At 38.4% G+C, this 20,710-nt stretch overlaps 1 protein-coding gene across 6 annotated transcripts in view; it reads left to right on the top strand.

Moving 5' to 3' along the window:
- The window catches only part of LOC118748450 (interference hedgehog), a 99,526-nt gene that overhangs the window by 40,232 nt on the left and 38,584 nt on the right, over positions 1 to 20,710 (top strand). For 3 of the 6 annotated variants that reach the window (XM_036482898.1, XM_036482893.1, XM_036482892.1), the window contains exon 3: positions 6,137 to 6,191. The exons of 1 other annotated variant lie outside the window; for it this stretch is intronic. The gene's annotated coding sequence lies outside the window, so the exon portion shown is untranslated. Of the gene's footprint in view, positions 1 to 6,136; positions 6,192 to 17,788; positions 18,718 to 20,710 lie in introns of those variants that run through there. 2 more of the 6 variants (XM_036482897.1, XM_036482896.1) reach the window with 2 other exon arrangements.

Below are 20,710 nucleotides of genomic sequence, written 5' to 3'. Positions count from 1 at the left end.
TTGTGCCGCGCGCACTGTCGCTATTTAATTAATTTACATAAATTATTGCGCAATTTACACTCATTGTTGTTGTTTTTTTTTATGTTAGTACATATTATGTATGTGGTGGCAACACTCGCCCATTTCGCGTTAAATAACAAAATTAATAAATTCACGCCATTTAGCCGAATGGAGATGGCGGACAGACAAAGCGAACAACCAAATGGACGTTATAGTTACAACAAATATTTTGCTGCACCAATGCCACAAGCACACCACATGTTGCATGAGTCCGACAGCAAAAAGATTTCGTGCTACGTGCGAGACTCTCTCGAGATGTGTGTATGTGTGCCGTGAATTACCGGCAATTTTCTGCATGTTGCACTTATGTAATGCTGTTGCATGAATAAACTTTTGCTTTTTTTTTTGCTTGCCAAGTATTAAGTGTGGCACTTAAGCGCACTGGCGAAAAACTTTGATTTGCTGTAATTAACCGTAAGTGGGAAGCGAGCACTTTGCGAGTTCATTAATATGGCGGCGGACAACTTAATTTAATGGTCAATTTTGGCCTGCGGCAGCAGCAGAAGCGGCGGCAACGTTAGCATGCATGTTGCAAACACAGCATGTGGCAAGCGAAAAAGTGAAACACTCGGCGGAAGATTGCGCTTAAGTGTAGAAGTGTGTTGCAGAAAGAGTGGAAAGGTTACAACTTGCGAAGAGTAGTTAATGGCAGCTGAGTGCCATGGAAATGGGTTTGAGATGAGCTAAAGAAGCAGTCTGCGCTGAAGTGGAGAATATATCTCTACATATGCACTCAATAAAAAGGCTAATTAAAATAGCTCAGTTAAAATATGTATGAAAGAAATAGGAGTAACAGGGACCTGTATTTTATGTACCAAAAAATTATGAAATATTTTGATGAGGTGCTTAAAAGTATGCAAAAAAAATATTTGTGCTTTAATTTTCCATTGCATTCGTCTACTTAATAGGGTTGTGCACTTCTCAAGTGGCTTATTAAATAATTTTTTTAAATTCCGGATGCTGGCTGCATATGAAATGGTTTTAGTGTTTGTTGCAACGGCACTACCAAGCTCTGCCTAAGTCAATTATCCCATCAATCGTTGACGACAAGTTCAACGAAATGTTCCGAAAGGGCCTGCCGAAAGGGAAAAGGGGGAAGGGTGTTAGCTGAGTGCGCTTAAGAGAGCAAGTAAAGAGAGAGCGCGTATCATGTAAAGAAGTCTAACCTGCAACAGTAAACAGACCTTAATTGAATCAGTGTTACGCAGGTATCTCGAGGCAAGCTGCAAGCTGTTCGTCTGCGATGGGTGGCGATTAGGCTCAAATCCGACTTGTATAGAATGAGATGAACATCTTTTATGACCTATCTTTCCACGTCTGGTCCATTGCGTGTCTATATCTCGCCCATAAGTGAGTAGAGAGGCTTTCTAAAGTGCCTAGGAGATGGCCTTGCTTCTAGCAAGTGCAGAAAGTGCTTGGTGAGCATAAAATGATGCTCCCTACATTAAGCCTTCGCTATGCAATTGATCATTGAGCAACATCAGAAGGCTTGTTGCAGTCTAGAGTGCGGTATTCTGACAGGTCTGCAGCTTCGTCCACTGCGTCCTACTAGTCCGCGGTTACAAAATGCCTTGATGTTCCCAACAACCATAAACCCTAAAAAGTCCGGGATGTTAACCTTCGGTATTGGTACGCTGTCAACGTAGGCGCCCCATTACAGCTTTACGCAATGAAGAAGCGAGAAAGATAGCACAGACAGCCGTTTGATTTCAAACACAGACCATCAATGCCATTGTCGAATGTCAAAATCCAGTAGGCATCCGTTTATGTGATCAGTGAAACTCCGTTTGCCAGCGGAGGAAGCTTCGCGATGTTGAAAATAAACAATAGAACCCCCAGTTTTAATTTACTTAGATCAGATGAGTTAGGTTAGGTAGGACTGGCTGGCTAGTAAAAGCCCCACTCTATCGATACATTTTGCTGTCCACCACAATAGTACTCCGTAGAATAATACCGGTTTCGCAATCGCATTGAATTTCCAATGTGTTAGACTCAGGGACAGGCGCCAAGTATTGCTCAGCATCTTTTCACATGCACAAAGAGCAACCTGTTTCGCCGTTACATTTGGCATACTGTCGTTAGTCAGTGTCATCCCCAAATATTTCATGTCATTTTTCTGTGTTAAGATCGCACCTTTTGAGGCTTTCTTCAATTCCTGAATTTCGTACTTCCTGCTGAAGAGCACCAGGTCTGTTTTGTCCGGATTTACACTGGGGCCTACTTCCCTTCAACCATTTATAAATATCGCGAAGTGCCTGGCCTATCATGGAGCCCATCGTGTTGAGGCATTTTCCGCAAAGCATAATTGCTATATCGTCCGGATAATCAGCTATTTTTTCGCTTTGTCTTCAAAATATTTAAGAATTCTGTTGACTGCTAACGACCATGGGAGGGGATATAGAACCCCCCTTGTGGAGTCCCTACGTTTACTTGTTTCCGCGAAGTTGCTGCACTACATTCGGCTGAGCCTATGCAATAACTTAGTAGCTTGCGTATCCATTTTCTTAGAGTTATGTTACTCCCAACCAGTTCAACCCCTTGTAACATAGAATTGGCATATTCTCCTTCATTCAAGGCTTATTCAATTTGACCAACCACCCTTTGAAATGCTGTGAAGTTGTAGCTGCTATTTCGGTGATCACCACAACTCCTATCAGACCTCTTTCTCAGCATGGATCGCGCTAAGCACACCTCTTTTTGTTATTTTCTTAGCTCTAAATATCACAGAGCAAGTCTCTTCAAATGGATATTTCTAAGCGAAAGTCTCCTTTGTTGTGCATAAATTACCTCTAATTCTTTGAATAATGTCGGCCTTCTCTTGAACACAATATTTTATTTCATGAAAATCACGTGAATAAATCTCTCTTCAACAAAGTCGCTTTCAACTCACATTTTCTTGCTTGTCAATTTATAGGAATTTCATTCGCTGTCAAATACATTCCTAAGACGCTTTCGCGCACGCCACACAATGCCACATATTTTTCACACCTCGAATGAGTCAACTTGCGTCGCTTCCGTCGCGTCTCACACTAGTCACACACCTCACACTGCCTCTCCCCGCCTTCCCTTTGCGACTGCGGTGCAACAGTTTATTGGCATCCATAAAAATGTCTCTTGTCACCTCAACGTTGTTCACCTTCAATTTGTGATTGCGTTGCAACAATAAAAAATAAATACAACGATAGACGATTTAATCACGTCAGACCACCAGCGTGGCAGGGCAGTAGTGGAGGAGGAGAAATTAAGCTACGCGCATACAAGCGGACACGCATAGAATGCCGCTAGAGTAAAATACTTATCTTCGCCACTTGGCCACTTCCGCAGACAACAACTCTATTTAATCTACGCTCCACAAAATAAGACAGAAAGATTGAGAAGAAGTATCGAAACAGTTCGTAAAGAACCAGTGGAAGCCACCAATATTTCATCAGTGCAGTTAAGCACACTTTTGAACGCGCGTATGCGTCTCTTTGGGGAGGCTGGCTGCAGCACATCGGCCATGCCACACACCTTGAATGCGCCGCTTAGCTGGGCGGACGAGCGGTGGTGAGTTGAGATTTTCATTTTTTGGTAACTCTTCAGAAAGCTTGTAACCGGCCCGGCTGTGCTGTGTTGTTTTTCTTTTTTTTTTGCTTACTTATGCACTTAATCTATACAATGCGTTATTGTCTTCATTTTCAGTTTTCGTGCTTCATCTACGCTTTTTTCGCTTCTCTATGCACATTAGTGCCACATGAAGTGGCAGCAACACTTAAGTGCAAGAAAAAGGTGTGAAGTGCCTCGGTGCGGAATGCAATGGCAACCACAAAATTAATTACGTGGCAAAAGAGTGTGGAGTGAGTGTGCGGCGGGAAGGAAGGGGTGGGTGGTACTAAAGCTACTAAAACGATTCGCAATTCAAAGCAAGATAATCAAATATTCGCATTGTGGGGTAGCTTTCCATGAGCGAAGGCGAGCTGTGTTGCAGTGGCTACAGTGAATCTGTGAATCAGAGTGGCTGGTTGAGTGCTGAAAGGTTTTAAAGTTGCAAATATTTGTTTTTTAATGCTTCTGAGTTTTTCTGTGAGAATTTAAGTTCAAACTTGATACGAGCTTCAGAAGCTGAGCGAACATTCCAAGTACGACTAAATTGTCTATTTAATTTCGACATTGAATTAGGCTGAATCACGTTCCTTTTGCATGGAAGATTTGTATACGCGGACATTTTAGTCCACCACAGAGAACAGCCTAGGGCGACAGGGATACTAAGTATTTGCTTTTTATTCCTATCAGTAAGGCATATGAAAGCGAAGAATGAACGGTTTCATTCCCCTTTGCCCGTCACAGCCTACTAGGAAATTTACTTCATACAGACTAAAGCCGAGGCATAACCGGGACAGAAAGCTACATACTTCTTATTACCTACATGAAAGTGAAAAGATCATTGCATTTGTCTTATGTTGAAGGTAGAAGTGTTTGCTTTCTATAATGGTGACAGCTCGGAGATATCGCTGAGATCTCAAAAACTTGAACCCGGGACGACAAGTGCTATACATATTTATGGCGTTTGAAGCGAAACACCTTTTGGCCCTTGGGCCATGCAAGCTCTCTACTAACCTATGCTAACCAAAGCATTTCTGATTTCAGCGAAGACAATTAACTTAAATTAGCCACATCCACAAAATTCAGCTGCAATCTCAACCCAAACTCAACTTCGATTTCGTCACTTGCTCGCGCTTCTCGCCAGCTATCACGTTTTCTTTGTAACTGCTAATTACTCGCTGAAATGTCGAGAAAAAATCAGCAGCGATTACAGTTCGTCGATTTTGAAGTGATGACGACGGCACGCATGCGCACTTGCCATATACCGCAATTATGACACACACACATCAGGCATGCAATTACTGCACCAAATTTGCAAACCGCCTGCAGCCCAAACCCCACAACCCACCGGCCATACGCCGCCCAACAACAAATGTAAATGTGTCGCTCGATTTTCAAAGCACTTTTCATTGAATTAACCGCGATTTGGTGCAGCTGATTTGTGCCCGCCAAAAAAAACGCGAAAAACCGCCAACACCAACTAATGGCAGTCGACAACAACTAAACCAACCGCTTAGCCAACTTGCCAAATAGCCATCGCTGCCGCTGCTATTGCTTTTATTGCTTTAGCGCTTAAAAATGCGGCAATCAAGCGGCGCAGCGCCCCCAAATATGGCAGACAATGGCCTCATAATTTCCGATGCGACTTGCAACATGCCAACAGCAACTGCAGTTTTCAAATTACCACAGAAAATTAATGCGTCGATAACCGCGCTGCCCGTTGCCCGCTTCCCCAGCCGTTGGCTGCTCACTGACTCTGCTTGCCAATTCTGTTTGCTGATTTCAATTTGAATTTTCGTTTGGCCAATCAATGTGATTCGATTTGGTGCAGTGCGCCTTGCTTGCTTTGTCGACTCTCCGCTGCGGCTGTTGTTTTTTTTTTTGTTATCGGCATCCTTTTTCGGAAAAGTGCAATTTCATTTGCATTGCATTGAAACCGACGAAACGTTGGCGGCATAACGAAAAGCGCACCAGTGCAACAACGCGCAAGCGAGCCAGTGCAATGCGCCTCAGTGTTAGTTGTTGCCTTTTGCTAAGTAATAAGTTTTTCTGTTGCTGTCATTGTTGTTGCTGGCCGTGTTATTATTTTTATGTCCGCCTGCCGTTTACATCCACTTAATTTGTGTACGACGTGGCTTTTTGTGTGCGCAATTGTGATTGCAATCGCATTTCGAAATTTGTGGCATGCGCGCGCTGGACTGTGAAAGCGTTCAACGGCAATGTGCAACGTCCGGCCGCAGTGAGCTGTTGCCAAAGACGCCAATCAGTTGCATTCGCATTCTTATGACTGGTGGAAGATGTGGGGAGATAGAGAGAGAGAGAGATAGAGAGTACGAGGCGTCTAGGCGTTGTAGTGCAGTTTCGGGGGGAATGTAACGGTCAGAGGGAATTTTTGGCGGCAGTTGCAATAACTATGAATTTTCATAAATATCAAATGCCAAAAATTTAATGTGGAATTTCACTCAACACCAGTTTTTTCTCTTTTAATTTTCAGGTCAGACGATTTGTAGAGCAGCTAATCCGGTTTGCTGGATAGTTTTATCGAAAAGGTGAGTGAAGTCAACAAAAATAACTGATCCAAATTTTCATCACAAAATCAAAAACAACAGTTTGTACGAATGTGGTTGCGATGAATAAAAGTGCTAGGAAATTTACAGACATACATGAGTATGTACAAGTACACAATTAGTTATGTATATCGAAGTTTGCATGAATTTTAACCCTCTCAGGGCCTAGAATTGTAAAATTTTATTCATCAAGAACTGAGTAAAAAAATGTCGCATATTAAAAAAAGATTTTAATGTAAAAAATAATTCTTTCTTAAATTTTTTTTATTAATTTCATTAAAAATAATTGTTTCCTAACTATTTTATTCCAAAAATTTTTGTTAGCCTTTTTTCCAAAACTGCTTTTCAAACTTCAATAATTTCAATAATAATAATAAAATATTTTTTTCCAAAACAATATTTTAATTTTGTTTTAAACGTGTTATCCCCAAATTTTTTTCAAAAATTTACATATTGGTTTTTCCCCAAGGAAATAAGTTTTTGCCCGCATATGACTTTTTCGTACACAAGCTTTTATAATTTTGGTAGCCATTATTTTTTTTTTTTGATTTTCTAAAAAACCTTATAAAGATAGTTTTTCCCCTAAATTTTTTTTCCTCAAAACTACTTATTTCCCATATATTTTTATCCTAAAAAATTATTACGTATTATTAAAAATAATTTTTCGCAACATAAATTTACCGCAAAAATTATTTTATTCTCCAAAACAATTTTTGTTTCTAATGTTTGGCATTTTTTTTTAATTTTGGCTAACATATTTCTTTCCTAAAACAACTGTGTTTTTTCCTAATTTTTTTTTTCGTTCGTAAAAGTTATGTTTTCTTAAAACAAAATTTTCTCAAATAAATCTTACTTTGAAATTTTATTTTTTTTCTAAAATTGTTTGATAAAAGCACATACTAACAAGCAATTTTTAAGCAACAAACCCAACCGACTTCAATTCTCATCTTAGGAGAAGGTACCGCTAATTTTCCGGCGAATTGATAACCTCCACATTTCGTTGAAAATTAAAAATGGAATAACTTTTTGGGAAATTTGTTTCCCGTGGTCCTGAAAGGGTTTAAGGGACTATGCAAGATGACTCATAGCGCCGACATGTGGCTGCCGTAGGTACCCGTATCATTTACCACTCAATATATGTATAGCAATAGGTTTTAATGATTGAATGAATGGCTAGGCAAAGGAGTGAAGTGTCCCAAGAATGGATGAGAGACATTCCTTAACACTGAACTGATTTCTGATAAACGCTAAAGAATCAGGATAGCGAAAATGTCAGTAAATGTCTATGGTTCTTCCACAGGCCTCCAAAAAAAAAAAACTAGAAATTTATGCCACAAAGGTAACGAAATTATCGCTTGGATAGCTTAGTGGCTAAGATTGTCGGATATACATATATATATAAGATACCATATTCTACGTGAACAATAACAATGAAACAACTCACCTTTACCACTCCTTTACGGCGCGCTAGCATTTGTGGACTTTTTTCCATGAATCTGGAGTCATGCAGGAAAGAATTAGTATTCGATTTGGAAACATAAACATTGCATATTTCTCGAGCGCGCGACGGAAAAAACACTTATTTCACAAGCACTTCACTTATTTTATTCAATTTTGCACAATGGCGTATTGAGACAGCTTTTTTCTTTACACGCTTTATGCATACTAAACACACTTTCATTTCTAGATATCTTTAGCTCTACAAATTTCAATAAATTTACTTATTAATTTTCTTATTTCCTTCTTTTTTATGCTTTTGAAACATTTGTTTCATTTTTTAATTTCAATTTTCTTATTTTTTACTTTTATATTTAAATTTCCTTTTAATTATTTATTATCAAACCACTTTGCGTTCGTATGCCCACTAAAACAGCGACGACGACCACACGTGATATTTCTTCCCTCGCTTAGCGATCGCAATCGAATGAAACCGAACTGAAGCATGCGACCGAACCGCTCCATTAACTCACTTTGCCTAGAACTTCACTTTCGCTACTTTTTTCACATTGATTTTGCATAATTGGGGGAAACTGAAAGTAAAATTAAAAAGATTTTATTAAACTTCTGGGATTTTTATTTTAAAAGCTATTAAAATATACATATGTATGTATGTAGAAGATATTCAACCATGATAAGAGCCAGAACAGGAGATCAATAAGCTACTAGAGAGCTCACGAGAGGTCGAGCCTCCATGAATGTAGACTCAATAAGCCAGAGAGTAACTTTCAGAAGATGCTCTCCATTGAATATGCTCTTCGAAGTATCAAAACTTTGACTTATGAAACACATCTTTCGGTATACGAGGAAAATTTGATTGCGGCAACTCGAAGTTTGTAGGGAACGAGAAAACTACAGTTCAGTATAAAAAAAAATGCTGTGTAAATGAAACGAGCAACTGCAAAAAAAAAATATTTACCTCGACAAAATTTTCCGTGTATAAGTGAATACTTTGGTCAGGCTCAGTCGAAAAAATAACTGTATTTGGTCTGTGGTTAGAAATCACGATGGGAGCACAGAGCTAGGCGAAGCTAAGTACAAATCCGCTTAGTCCAGCTCTAGAACCGTTATAGACTGCTCATGTATAAACATGAGTGTTTCCGATTAAGAGTGGAAACTGATTCTAGCACGGGGTCAATGTTGCGATGACGAAGGCCACAACCTAAGTCTAGTTCGAACCAATTACTAGCTTTATGGAAAATACTCTTTCACTCTTCAACCGGCTAGCTTCGACTTTATTTTGGAGGTCAGCAGAGACATAGCTGTTGCCCGAAGGTCCGAGAAAAGGAAGTTTGAAAATGGGTTAGTGCAAATGCATATGTACTACACTTCGAAAGACAACACAAACGTCTGGCAGACGAATTTATTTTCCCACTTCCAGCAAATCAGAGAAAACTCCTACTACAGCTATGCGTTGAATTTTGGTGCAATGGGTGTTCAGATTATGTATCCAGAGACCCTACTAGTCGGCTCTCGATGAGGGAAGGACTGTGAAGGCAACTGTAGTGCGAATTCTTGTTGCCTTAGTCCAGATTAGATGTGCATATCTCCTCCTTAACGCCATCGCGACTTAGAAACTTTAGAAGCATTATCTAGCGAAATAAATATAGTTTGAAAGGAAATAAAAGCTTTTGACTGCACTAAAGTACTATATACATATTTTCGTAACGGCTTCTTTTTTCAATACAAAGCAGTGAACATTTTTGCCGCCGCTAATATTCATAACCCAAATGCAGACACACTCGTTCATACATAAGCTCACGTTATTTTCGTTAGTTGTATTTTTAGCGACCAAAAGTGGGTTGCATTTAATTGCCAAAAGCATTTACACATAAAAAAAGAAAAACAAAAAACGCTGAGAAAAACATATCTGCAGCGCGCGCGACTGTAGCAGCATTAAAGGCCCAAAAGACACAAAAATTATAAGAGAAAAATATCAAAAATAACTAAGAGACAAAAAAGAAGCGGAAAACTACGAAAAATATGTGGAGCAATGAGTCCACGCATTGTGCATTTTAGTGCGCCGAGGGCGGCATAACGACACATACACAAACAAACAAACACAAATAGTTATGAAGAAACATGTGTATATGTGTGCACCTAGCAAAAGGCGTTTGTTGCTGCTGCTGCTGGTGGCGTTGGCGGCCGATGGTGGAAGGTGTTGTCAGTTGCATTCAACAGCCATCCAGCTGTTCGTCAATTTAGTTGCTTGCGAAATGGCTGGCTGCTGTCGCCATTTAAGGGCCGTCCGCTGCCAAAAGCGCACGGAAATTTGCGATATATATTTGTATGTACATATGTGTATATGTATGAATGTAGGCATGAAAATGCTTAGACGGCAACTGCCACAAAATGCAACAGTGCGCGTTATAGAGTAGAGTTGAATGAATTTTAATGTGCTGCTGCTCGCCATAAAAATTCACTTTCAAGCAAGCGGCACGAAAAAGAGGAAGAATGGGCCGAGCAAAAAAAGGTAAACTTCAAGACACTAACGTCGTCGAACACCTGTGCCCTAAAATAGCAAAATAAATAATAGCAACAAAATTGTAGTAAAATGTCTCAAAAAAATGCGGAAAAATGCAAATGCTGGTGAAAGGCAATCGAAAGCATATTGGTCATAGTTTCATTGTTTAAGATGATGAATTGACTGTAACTTCACTTCCGGCATATTTTGCATATTGTTTATGAACATAAGTTCACAGGAAATGGAATTGTTCAAGAAAGTCCAGAGTTGGTTAAAATAACTTTCAAACAAAAGCATCTCGGCTTAAAGTGGACTACCTTCTACAAACTATTTTTAGGAAAGCAGGGAAACCATACACCAAAACTACACAGATGGATCTACATTTGAAAATGGTATTAGGATCGGACTTCAAAAAATCGGTACCAGCGGGAATTCGTGCACATAATGGATAGGGTGACTGCCTAGCGAAACAAGGCGCTATCGCAGTATTTCATGGACTGTAACCCTTTTGTGGGCTAACCAAAGCACACATAAAGGGGATCATAATAAACTGGGTAGACAAAATGTCCAACAGGCATTGGTTGGATAGTCCAGGGCAGTGACAACTCAAAGGATGTATCTGCCCTTCAATGAATGTGATACTCTTTCCAAGCACAGACTAGATAACTTGGGCGGTGCTACACTTAATCCATTTGAAATTTGGAACAAAACGCCTTTGGAAGTGCTAGGCTACATTAAAAGCCTTCACATATAGGGCGGAGGGCTACACACAAATAGATCATTTTAAGAGAGCGGTATACGCAATCAAACCAAGAGAATCGCAAATGCGCTAAGCCGGTTGGGAATTGCTCTCGAATTTCGCTAAGCGAATTCTTTAGAAACAAAAATGCTGCCTATGAGTTTAAGTGCGCCCACTTTTATAACATATTTTTTATATTTCTATAAAAATCATAGTTTTTTATTAAAAAAAAAGAAGTTATTTTTCGATTATTCCTATATTTTTAATTTTATTTACAACCGTCATTGTCAATTTTATGAGCGCTTTATCATTTTAATGTCTTTGCTTTACACATTTTATGGCTGAGTTTTATGATTTCAGTTTTCAAACTTGAGCTGCCAACAACCCACCATAGTTGTTGCTGTTCCATAACCACATTTTATGCCCAAAATTGTTAATGCTTTTTTCCCTGTCATTTATTTATTAGTCGCATCCGTCGCTATGAGGTATAATCGTAAATCTTTAGTTTGAGTGAGTTTAATCAATGCTTTTGTTTACAACTTAATTTGTCGCGTTTTATTGCGGCTAATGGTTCAAACAAATTTTAAGCAAATTGGTGATTTTGAAAAATTTACATTTCGTGAATGCAAATGTGTGGTTACGAAGAAATTTTTTTTTTTTTGGTGTCAGTTGCAAGTAGTGTGCGTAAAAGGTATGCGAAACGTGGGCCTGAGTTTGCTAATCAATTTATTGCTTTATGACATAATATTTGTGGAATATATTGGCTATTTATTCAAACGCATATATAAAAATATTTACGCTGCTCGTGGGCATCAACGGTACTTCCGGTGACAAAGCTGAGAATTTATAAATACATAAATCTTACTACAACAAACAGCATTTCGAGGCACTAAAATCAATGCAATCGTTTTAGGTCAGCAAAATTTACCTCTGTCTTTGGTTGTAATCTAATCTTTTGTAGATTACAAAAAGGTGCTTCACCAAGCTTGTCTGATTTGTGTTATGAGTCTTGATATTGTCTCGTAATGTCAAACATGTAGCATCTGGACGGTTAGGTTTAGGTATAAAAAAAAAATTCCTTTGATCTATCAATTGGGAGTAAAAGAGCCCAGCGCTACAAAACCGAAAAATCGGTAGTTGCGTGTACAAAAGTCGTTTCGCTTTCAGACCATGACATTGTCGTTCAAACCAAACTTGCGGCTATACGAGAATCTGTTGACTATATACGGACACAATACCATTAACATATTCTGAGATATTCATCCAGCTCTAAATGCTCTTAAAAATTACTCAGAAACCGTATTTAATTGCCGCAGATCATTAAAAAAGCAAGACAAAAAGAGATTACGGTCGAGCTTTCAAGGATGGAAGTCTCTTCCTTTCTACTTTTGCGCCGTTTCTCAGAAGCCGGTGCATGATGATAACAGCCAGATAGATAGCAAAGAAGTCCTTAATCGAGAATGTCCTTTGTGCAACAAAAAACGGAGTTCACTCATGCAAGCAATGATCCGAAGAGAGAAAGCAAAAATGTTTATAAAGCCAGGTAGCGAAGAGCTTCGCGTTCACCTGGAATCGTATACAAACTTAGCAATTTCCCAAGCCATTTAACTCTTCCAAGGCCTTACTAAAGCGTAGGCGTGTGGGAACGGCAGCTTCAACAATTAATAACAATAACAATATACCATAACATATCACGAATAGCTTAAATAGTTGTACATGGTAGCAAGTAACATCTGTAAGGCAACCGACCATCTGCGCCTAAAGCGTAGGCAGTCCAACAAAAAATCGAATGAAGTTCTCAACCGACTGTTGAAACGACACAATTTGCTCGTGCTTAGCTACCTACACAAAAATGCCTTGCAATAATATTGAAAAAAAAAAAATACTTTTAATAAAAGCAAAAATTCAAAAGCAGCTAACAATTTTCAGAATTTTCCACGGAAGATAAGTTTCCAATTCCGAAATTATTTCACACGGTACAATAGCGTTTTGCTTAAAATATGATTTATTGCTTTCAACCCGAAAAATCCAAAGTAAAAAAGCGCGCCCACTCAGACGCTGGTGTTAAAACTATTAGCCAATAAATGCCTGCAACATAACTGAAAATTTTCAAAAAGCCAAAGTTTCAGTGCAAACTTCATTCGATTCAGTGCCACGCGATTGTGGACAGTGGAGCGCAAACAGCCGCAGGTGAGTTGGTTTTCGGCTGACTGCATTGGACACTAACTAAAAAAGCGAACTAACTGACCAACTAGCTACCTGGCTACCTGCGCGCGCCCAACTCTCTCAGCCAACACAACTTTGTTCGACGTCGCGTTGTTATTCAATACTTAACTGTCATTTGAATAGCATTAGTTTATGTTAATTGGAAATCGTTTTAAACTGGCAGTCGAGAGCATTCAACCGCGCTCAGTTAGCTTACTTAGTTTAGAACAAATGTCAATGAACAGCCAAAGCAAAGCGGCAATAAAGAAACTATTTAAGTAGCAGCAACTGTTGCTCCCGCTTCGCGGCAAACCTGTTGCTAGTAGCACAGTTAATATTTTACTATGCAGACATAAGTCGCTGATTCTAAGTAACCATTTACTGCGCCTTGTCTCGTAAATCGTTGAAGATTTCCAAAGAGGTGTTGAAGTGTAGCCGTCGGAAGAGCGCGCCAAGCGCACGCGTGGGTAGTTAAGCCACAAATTATTGCTTAGCAATTTACACAAATTAAACAGCATAATCGAATAGTGTCCACTCCGTTAGAAATAGCAAAGAAAGATGTTGAGTTACATTGATTAACCTTATTGTGAGCGCACAAAGAATTCTTTACAAGCCATTAACTCGCCCTAAACTCTGGCTATTACCACTTTTGCCTGTGGAATTTCAAAACCTTTCACAAAGATCCAGCAATTTTAAAAGCTTGACGCATAAATTGGAGAATTTATCGTTCTACAAACACAAAAAAAATAAAGAAAAATTATAAACGCGCTGCAGCTTGCTTACGTCGCACGTTGTTGCTCCACAAGTGTCGAGTTTCATTCATAATTTCGTCAGTGATCAGCGCTTGGTTTGACTCGCCGCTCCAGCTTGCGTCAACCTTCCCGACGTTAGTCTTCATTCATTTCTTGTAGCGCTTCTTCAATTATGTACATACGTTTGCGCGTGTAGTGGGGAGCACACAAAAAAATGCTTACACACCTATGTAAATTGCTTCACTAAAATATAAGCTTACAACTTAAGCTTGGCAATGTTTAACAAGTAAACATATTTTTATACCCGAGCGCACTTGTGCACAAGGGTACTATAACTTTGTTCACATAACGGTTGTTTGTAACAGGCAAAACGAATCGAGATATATATAGACAATATGTGTATATAAATGATCAGAATGAAAAAAGAAATCGATTAAGCGGTGACTGTCTCGTCTGTCCGTCTGTGCACACGATAACTAGAATAAAAATTTAGTTATCTTAACAAAACTTGGTATGTATGCTTCTTTTCAGCGTAGGACGGACGGTATTGAAAATGGGTAAAATCAGACAATAACCACGCCTACCTCCCATATAACGGTAGTTTTCAGAAATACGAAAACTGCCATACTGAAGCTTATGCACTCAAAAATTATATTTCGAATGATTTTTAGACGAGAAATAATAATATTGAGGCGTATTCTGGTTTTCGTACAAATCGAAAATTTGAAAATTTTGTATGGAAAATTATAGAAAAATTTCATGATTTTCGATTCGTACGAAAACAAGAATACGCCCCATTATAAATTTTTGGAAAATGGGCGTAGCCACGCCTACTTATGGTCACATGTGTATATATTGCTCACCGTCCCACCAATTTCTCGCAAACTTGGCACAGATGTTGGCCTTGGTACGGCATACCAAACGGCAGACAATTTCTAAAATCGGACAATAACCACGCCCACATCCCATATAACGGTAATTTGGAGAAAGACAAAATCTTTGATAAATCAGTAAATACTGAAGCTAGTTTATTCAAAACTGAAATATAAAAAAAAAAATAATTCTTTAGCAAAAAATACGTTTATGGTAAAATTTTGGAAAATGGGCGTAGCCCCGCCCACTTATGACGACATATGTGTATCTCTATAACCGTTCAATCAATTTGTACCAAACTCGTTACGGTTATTGTGCTTGCCACACAAAAGCAAAGCGTTGAAAATTATTGAAATCGGACTAAAATTGCGCCCACTTTTTATATAACGGTAAATTTTATAAATGCTTGAAACTTCAAAATTTCGAAATTTAAGGAAGCTAATTTACTCAAAATTGATACTAACAGCAATCTCTTGAAAATAAGTAAAATTGTAATGGAATTTCTATCGAAGATGTTTGAAATAGGGGTAAAACCACTCCCTGCTTACCATCTAGCAGTAGCTTTCGGAGAGCTGAAAAAACTATACTGAATACTTGCGCCGGGTATTTAATGTCCGTCCGAACTTAGATTTTTTTATTTGGTTTTGTTTCCATTTTGTCCCCTGAAGCAAATTACTGTCAATTGGTGGCTCCCCTGAGCGGCTTTCATTTGAATTCATATTTGTCTGATTTTTTGAATCTGAATGAATGATCAATTTACATATATGAATTGTATACGATTCCTATTCATGTGAGGCTTTCTACAAAAGCGCAGTAAATCAAAGTTCGCAAAGAAGCAGAGATTATTTATTCATTTTATCCGCGAGCTATAATCTTTCAATACAGGAAATAACGGTTATTAAGTTGGGATATGTATAAATTTTAAATTTTATGACTAAAGTAAAAAATTTTAATCGCCTTCCACAAAATTTACTTAATTAAATTATAAGTTTATTTGAATATTTTCTCTTAAGTAAAGAACTTTACCTTTGAGATATTACTTCATACGTTGGTTGCGAAGTGGGTGCAAATGCTGAATATACGAAAGAATGAAGCATTTGACTAAATTATGTCCTACTGCGAAAAAAGGGGATTCAAAGATCATACAAAAAATCAGGAGGTGGCCAGCGGAAGGCAAACAATTTTATTGTGACAGTCCCAATTATAGCGAAACGAAATGAAGGTGTTGAAGACATGAGCCTCAATCTCTTAGAATTGTAAGCCTAGTTTAAATCCCTTTTGTTAATCTGCGTGCGGCTGGCAACTCTGTGCATACTATTGTGAATTAGTTGATTTGTTTTAGTTGACACTGCAGTTGTATACATAAATAGTTAGTTACTCTTTAATCATCAACGCCGCCGCACCGCATAGCTCGCTCTATTTCGGAAAAGCCACTCGGGCAATTTTTATTTCTCAAATACCGATATTGTATCGACATGAAATAATCGTAATAAATTATATGAACTCGTTTTTAATTTCAATTACAAGCCTCGGTGTTTTATTTACCTACTCAAAATCCTAAACAGAAGGTTCTGACGGCCTTACCTGTTATAGAACTTTTAATAGAACTAAATTAACAGATTTCTCAGTCCTTACCCCTCAAAAAATCTACGCTTCTGAAAGTGATCAGATGTTGGCTAGATTAAAGAAAAATTAACTCGCACGGCAAGTAGTGCGCAGAAAGGCCCAAGAGAAAAAGCACCTATTTCCATGGTGCTAAAGAAACTTGTTTTAAGATTTAGCCTCAGCTGTCTTCCTTGGTCTCTAACCACCAGTCTGCCAAGTAAGTGTTCTGCTATGCGTCTTGGCTTTATTTAGTTATGCGTGCCAACACCTTGACCGCCCATTAAAAGTAAAATGAATAAACCAACCAACATTTATGTCGTTGTTGACATTTCTTAGCGAACAACGTACATAAAAGCGAGACTTGCAACACATACCCAGTAAAAAGAATACAAATAAACCAGAGCAATATAAGTAGAGCATTCAATCCAAGTAAATCGTATGACAACAGCAGTAAAAACATTATTACAATGTTACGAATAGCCCCGGCTGCAGATGCAACAGCGGACTTAAAAGTAACAAAAGAAATAATATAAAGAAACAAACAAAAAAATTGTGAAATACAGAAGAATGTGAAAATATGCAGCGTGAAAAATTCCAAGCACAGCATGACTTGTCTACAATAAAGAAGTAACATTAAACCGGGCAACATAAGAGAATGCAAGGAAGCTACAACAGCGAAAGCGAAGAAATAAAGATTCAGAGCCTTCATTGGAGCTGAGGCAGCGAAAGGATAGCGAGTGCAAGAAAAATGATGCAGCTTTGGTTAAGGCAATAAAGGCGACACAAAACAAACTTCATGGCTATGGCATGAAGCGAGCGGGCGTTTAAGGCTTGGAATGCACCGCTCGCCGCTCACTTGGTTTGGCTTGGCTGGCAACACAGAGCGCAAGCAAATATGTGGCGAACAACTTACGACGCAAACAAATGTCGCAGCTCAGCGAAAACATGAAGAAAAACAAGAAAGCATAAGTAAAAATGTAAATGCTAACTTCAAAAAGAGAGAAAACAAAGATAAACAATTGCAAAAAAAACCGCGTGCTGAAAGGGACAAAAATGCATACTTGCAACGTGAGTCATGCACAGTCAGCAGTTGATTGCTGAGCATTTGATGGCGTTGGCAGCTGAATCTAGTGGTGATATATTTGTTGCAAAAAGTAAACGGGAGATATGAAAGGGTGTTGTAAGCAAAATTTATTGCACGGGCAGCGGACAAGCTTGAAGTTTGCGGACAATTCGTTTTGGGCTCCATTTCAAAAACTTTACAGTTTTAAGTCTTTTTTATGAAATTTTTAAGATCTTCGGCAATAGGTAATATTTAAGAAAGCTTGTTACAGTTTTTTTTTATTAATATAAAGATTATTTTTAGAACTATTGGGTTCGAACTTAAAGCCTTAGCAAAAGCGCAGAAATTTCGCCATACTCAATAATGATAAAATAAAACAGTTAGCTGACTACACATTAACGTGTGTAAGCAAGGTAATTTCATATGGATAGCCACACAACGCTAACATGGTGAACAACTCAATTTGCTGACGTCACATCGCATTAATGAAAAGATATCCAAATACTTTACTGTATACAAAAAAAAATGCTCTCAACGAACTGCCAGTAAGAGGGGACAGGTGAAGCCAATGACGCCGGTAATAAGGTACGTATTTTGCAAATTAAAGTCGCAGAAGAGCAAAGTAAAAAAATAGTTGCGAAAAGAAAAAAGTGGGCAGCAAATGTCAAGCAATATTAACACGATTTTCTGCTACGATTAACAAGCAAACATATAAATATATATATATATATATATGTGCACAGAAGCTCGCTTCAAGCCGAACAGTACTTACTATTCATATTGCAAAAAAATCGTTGCTACAGTAAACGTCAACAATGCATTGCCACAATAAATTCACGACGTCAACAATGGAACAAAAAACCAAAAACGAACGCGATTCACGAAACCGTAAAGCATAAAAATGGTTTAGATGCCTTTTCGACTGGCACTGGTGTGGGACGGGGAGGCCGGCATGCACGAAAACTGACACCACAAAAGACAAGCAGGCTGGAAAAGGGACAAGCTATGGCAGACAGCCAGCTCATTACCGCACAGTGCGGCCAGTGCGCAGTCGCAATAGCCACCGGCGCGTGAGTTGCTAATTTACGAGCCGTAATAAAATTAATAAGGTTTAGCAAATACATATCAACACAGAATCAAGGAGGAAAGGGAGGCGAAAAAGTGGCATCCGACGACAGTCGAGTGGACGGTATTGCCAAAAATTCGCGCACACTCCACCACTGGAGCAGTGTGAAGTCAAGCAAACCTAAAGCGTTGCGACTCTTTGGCGGGAGGGGTAGAACAAGGGTTGGAAAATACAAAATATGCAGGTACAAGTATTTGTAAAAAAGAAATTTTGTTTGGTATAATATTAAATTACCAGCGCAAATATTACGAATTTATTGGGTTCGATAGGCTCTGGCTTGACAAGTTTCGAAAAAAAGGAGTATGACTTCAGAATTTTAAGAGCGCGAAGATTTTAGAATAATGATCTGTGCGAGCAACCAGTTGCCTCGTCGACCAAATATCAAAATCTATGGGTCAAAGCAATAAGCGCTTAACATGTTCGTCGTACTTGCAGAATACGTTATCATATAGTATAACTTATTTCTTTTTTAAGTTGACTTAAGCGCTTATTTCATTCGACCACAGAAATAATGACAGATGGTAAATAGGAAAAACATGACAGATTAACTCACACCAGTAAGGATATCACGCGCCGTAATCTCAAATAAGTTAACTTTATTGTTCAGTCATATGTTTTAAGTTCAATTTGTCTAAAATTTATTCCACTTTTGAATTATACGAACTGGCGTAGCCTCAAGTCAGCATGCCTGTAAAAATAGAAATATGTACATGTGTATATAATATATTTGTCAAAAAATATTTAATATTCACAAAAAAGGATACTCCGTGATTTAAATCGCTTAGCCGAGAATAAAATTGTGTTATTAATTGCATAATTTGGGTAGATAACTCGTTTAAACGGCGCCAACAAAAACTGAATTAACGAAGCTATTTTTTATGAACGTCCTAATTTGCATTCTTGAAATGCCTGAAAACTTTATGGAATGTTGTTGTCGCCTGATGGCAATGTTAAAGTGAAGCAAAATTATCAAAACCAATCGTAAATAAAAAATAAAAATTGAAAAATAAATTTTCTAGCGGAACGAAGACTAAGAACCTTGGTGCCAAGAGAAACACCAGGCGAAATATAAGAACTCATAAACCACTAAAAACTTATAAAGACACTTGGTCAGTGTCAAGGAATGTTTACAGAAATGTATTTAGAATATAAGAGATATTTTGCAGAAAATTAAATGTCACTTTTTTTTTAACGTGCCAATGTAATTTAATACTTCATATTATAAATTTTTTTATTTGATAAGAAATTTTTTAATTTCCATACAAACACTTAATTTGACAACAAAATATCTCTGCACCAATAAAAGTGTTTATGTGACTAAAAAAAAAACACACATAAAATCACTGAACGGCGCCAACAACAGGAAAATCACACCTCCGGCAGCGATCGCAATAAATACGAAGGCTTGTTGTTGTTAACAGCTGGTGTGTGTTGCACAGCAGGAGGCGCCGAATGGGTTAATTGACTTGTTGTTAGCGCAATTATCGATCGATTGCCGCCAAACAGCAATCGTATAGCAGTACCAAACAAAATGAAATACAATAAATAGACGCCACACTAAAACCGCTGAGGCTGCATAGAGTTTCAGGTGCGGGTGGCCCAACCTTTGCTGTTCCGCTCTGGCTGCGATCGCCAACCACCTGCTTGCCGAGTGTCGCGATCAATTAGCCGCTATTTAAGCAGCAAAATTTAATGCTCAGACTGCTTACGAATAGCTCACGCGTTATTAAATCATTATAACTACTCAGCGGCGTTTGCATCAAACGCTCGTTGATTGAGCAGCCGCGATCAGAGGCTGCCTGCTGTATCAACGATCGTGTTGATCAGCGCTCATTAAAAATCGGCAACTTGCTAATTTCGCCAATTTAGTTTGCTTCAACGTTTATTACTTTTGCATTAAGCGGCGGTAAGCAATACCTATCTACTCTTTTTTATTTTATTTTTATTTTATAATATATGTGTATTATAAATGAATATCTTTTTGCACACTACGAATACGCAAAGTTAAGAGCTCTTTTATGAGCCAATCACGCAGCAGCTTATAAATTGGATCTTAAGTGTTTATTATTTATGCATTGACGTACGTTGGTGGCACGCACATCGTTTGCTGCGTTGCCTTTTATGTTCTGATCTCCTAAATAATTAAATATTTATTTATTTTAATCGCTACTTTTTCG

The sequence above is a fragment of the Rhagoletis pomonella genome, unplaced genomic scaffold (genome assembly GCF_013731165.1).
Source record: "Rhagoletis pomonella isolate Grant_MI unplaced genomic scaffold, Rhpom_1.0 Rhpom_scaffold_00013, whole genome shotgun sequence".
Classification (NCBI taxonomy): domain Eukaryota; kingdom Metazoa; phylum Arthropoda; class Insecta; order Diptera; family Tephritidae; genus Rhagoletis; species Rhagoletis pomonella.
Note: the sequence above shows the minus strand (reverse complement) of the source record. Positions and strands in the feature narration are given on the sequence as shown.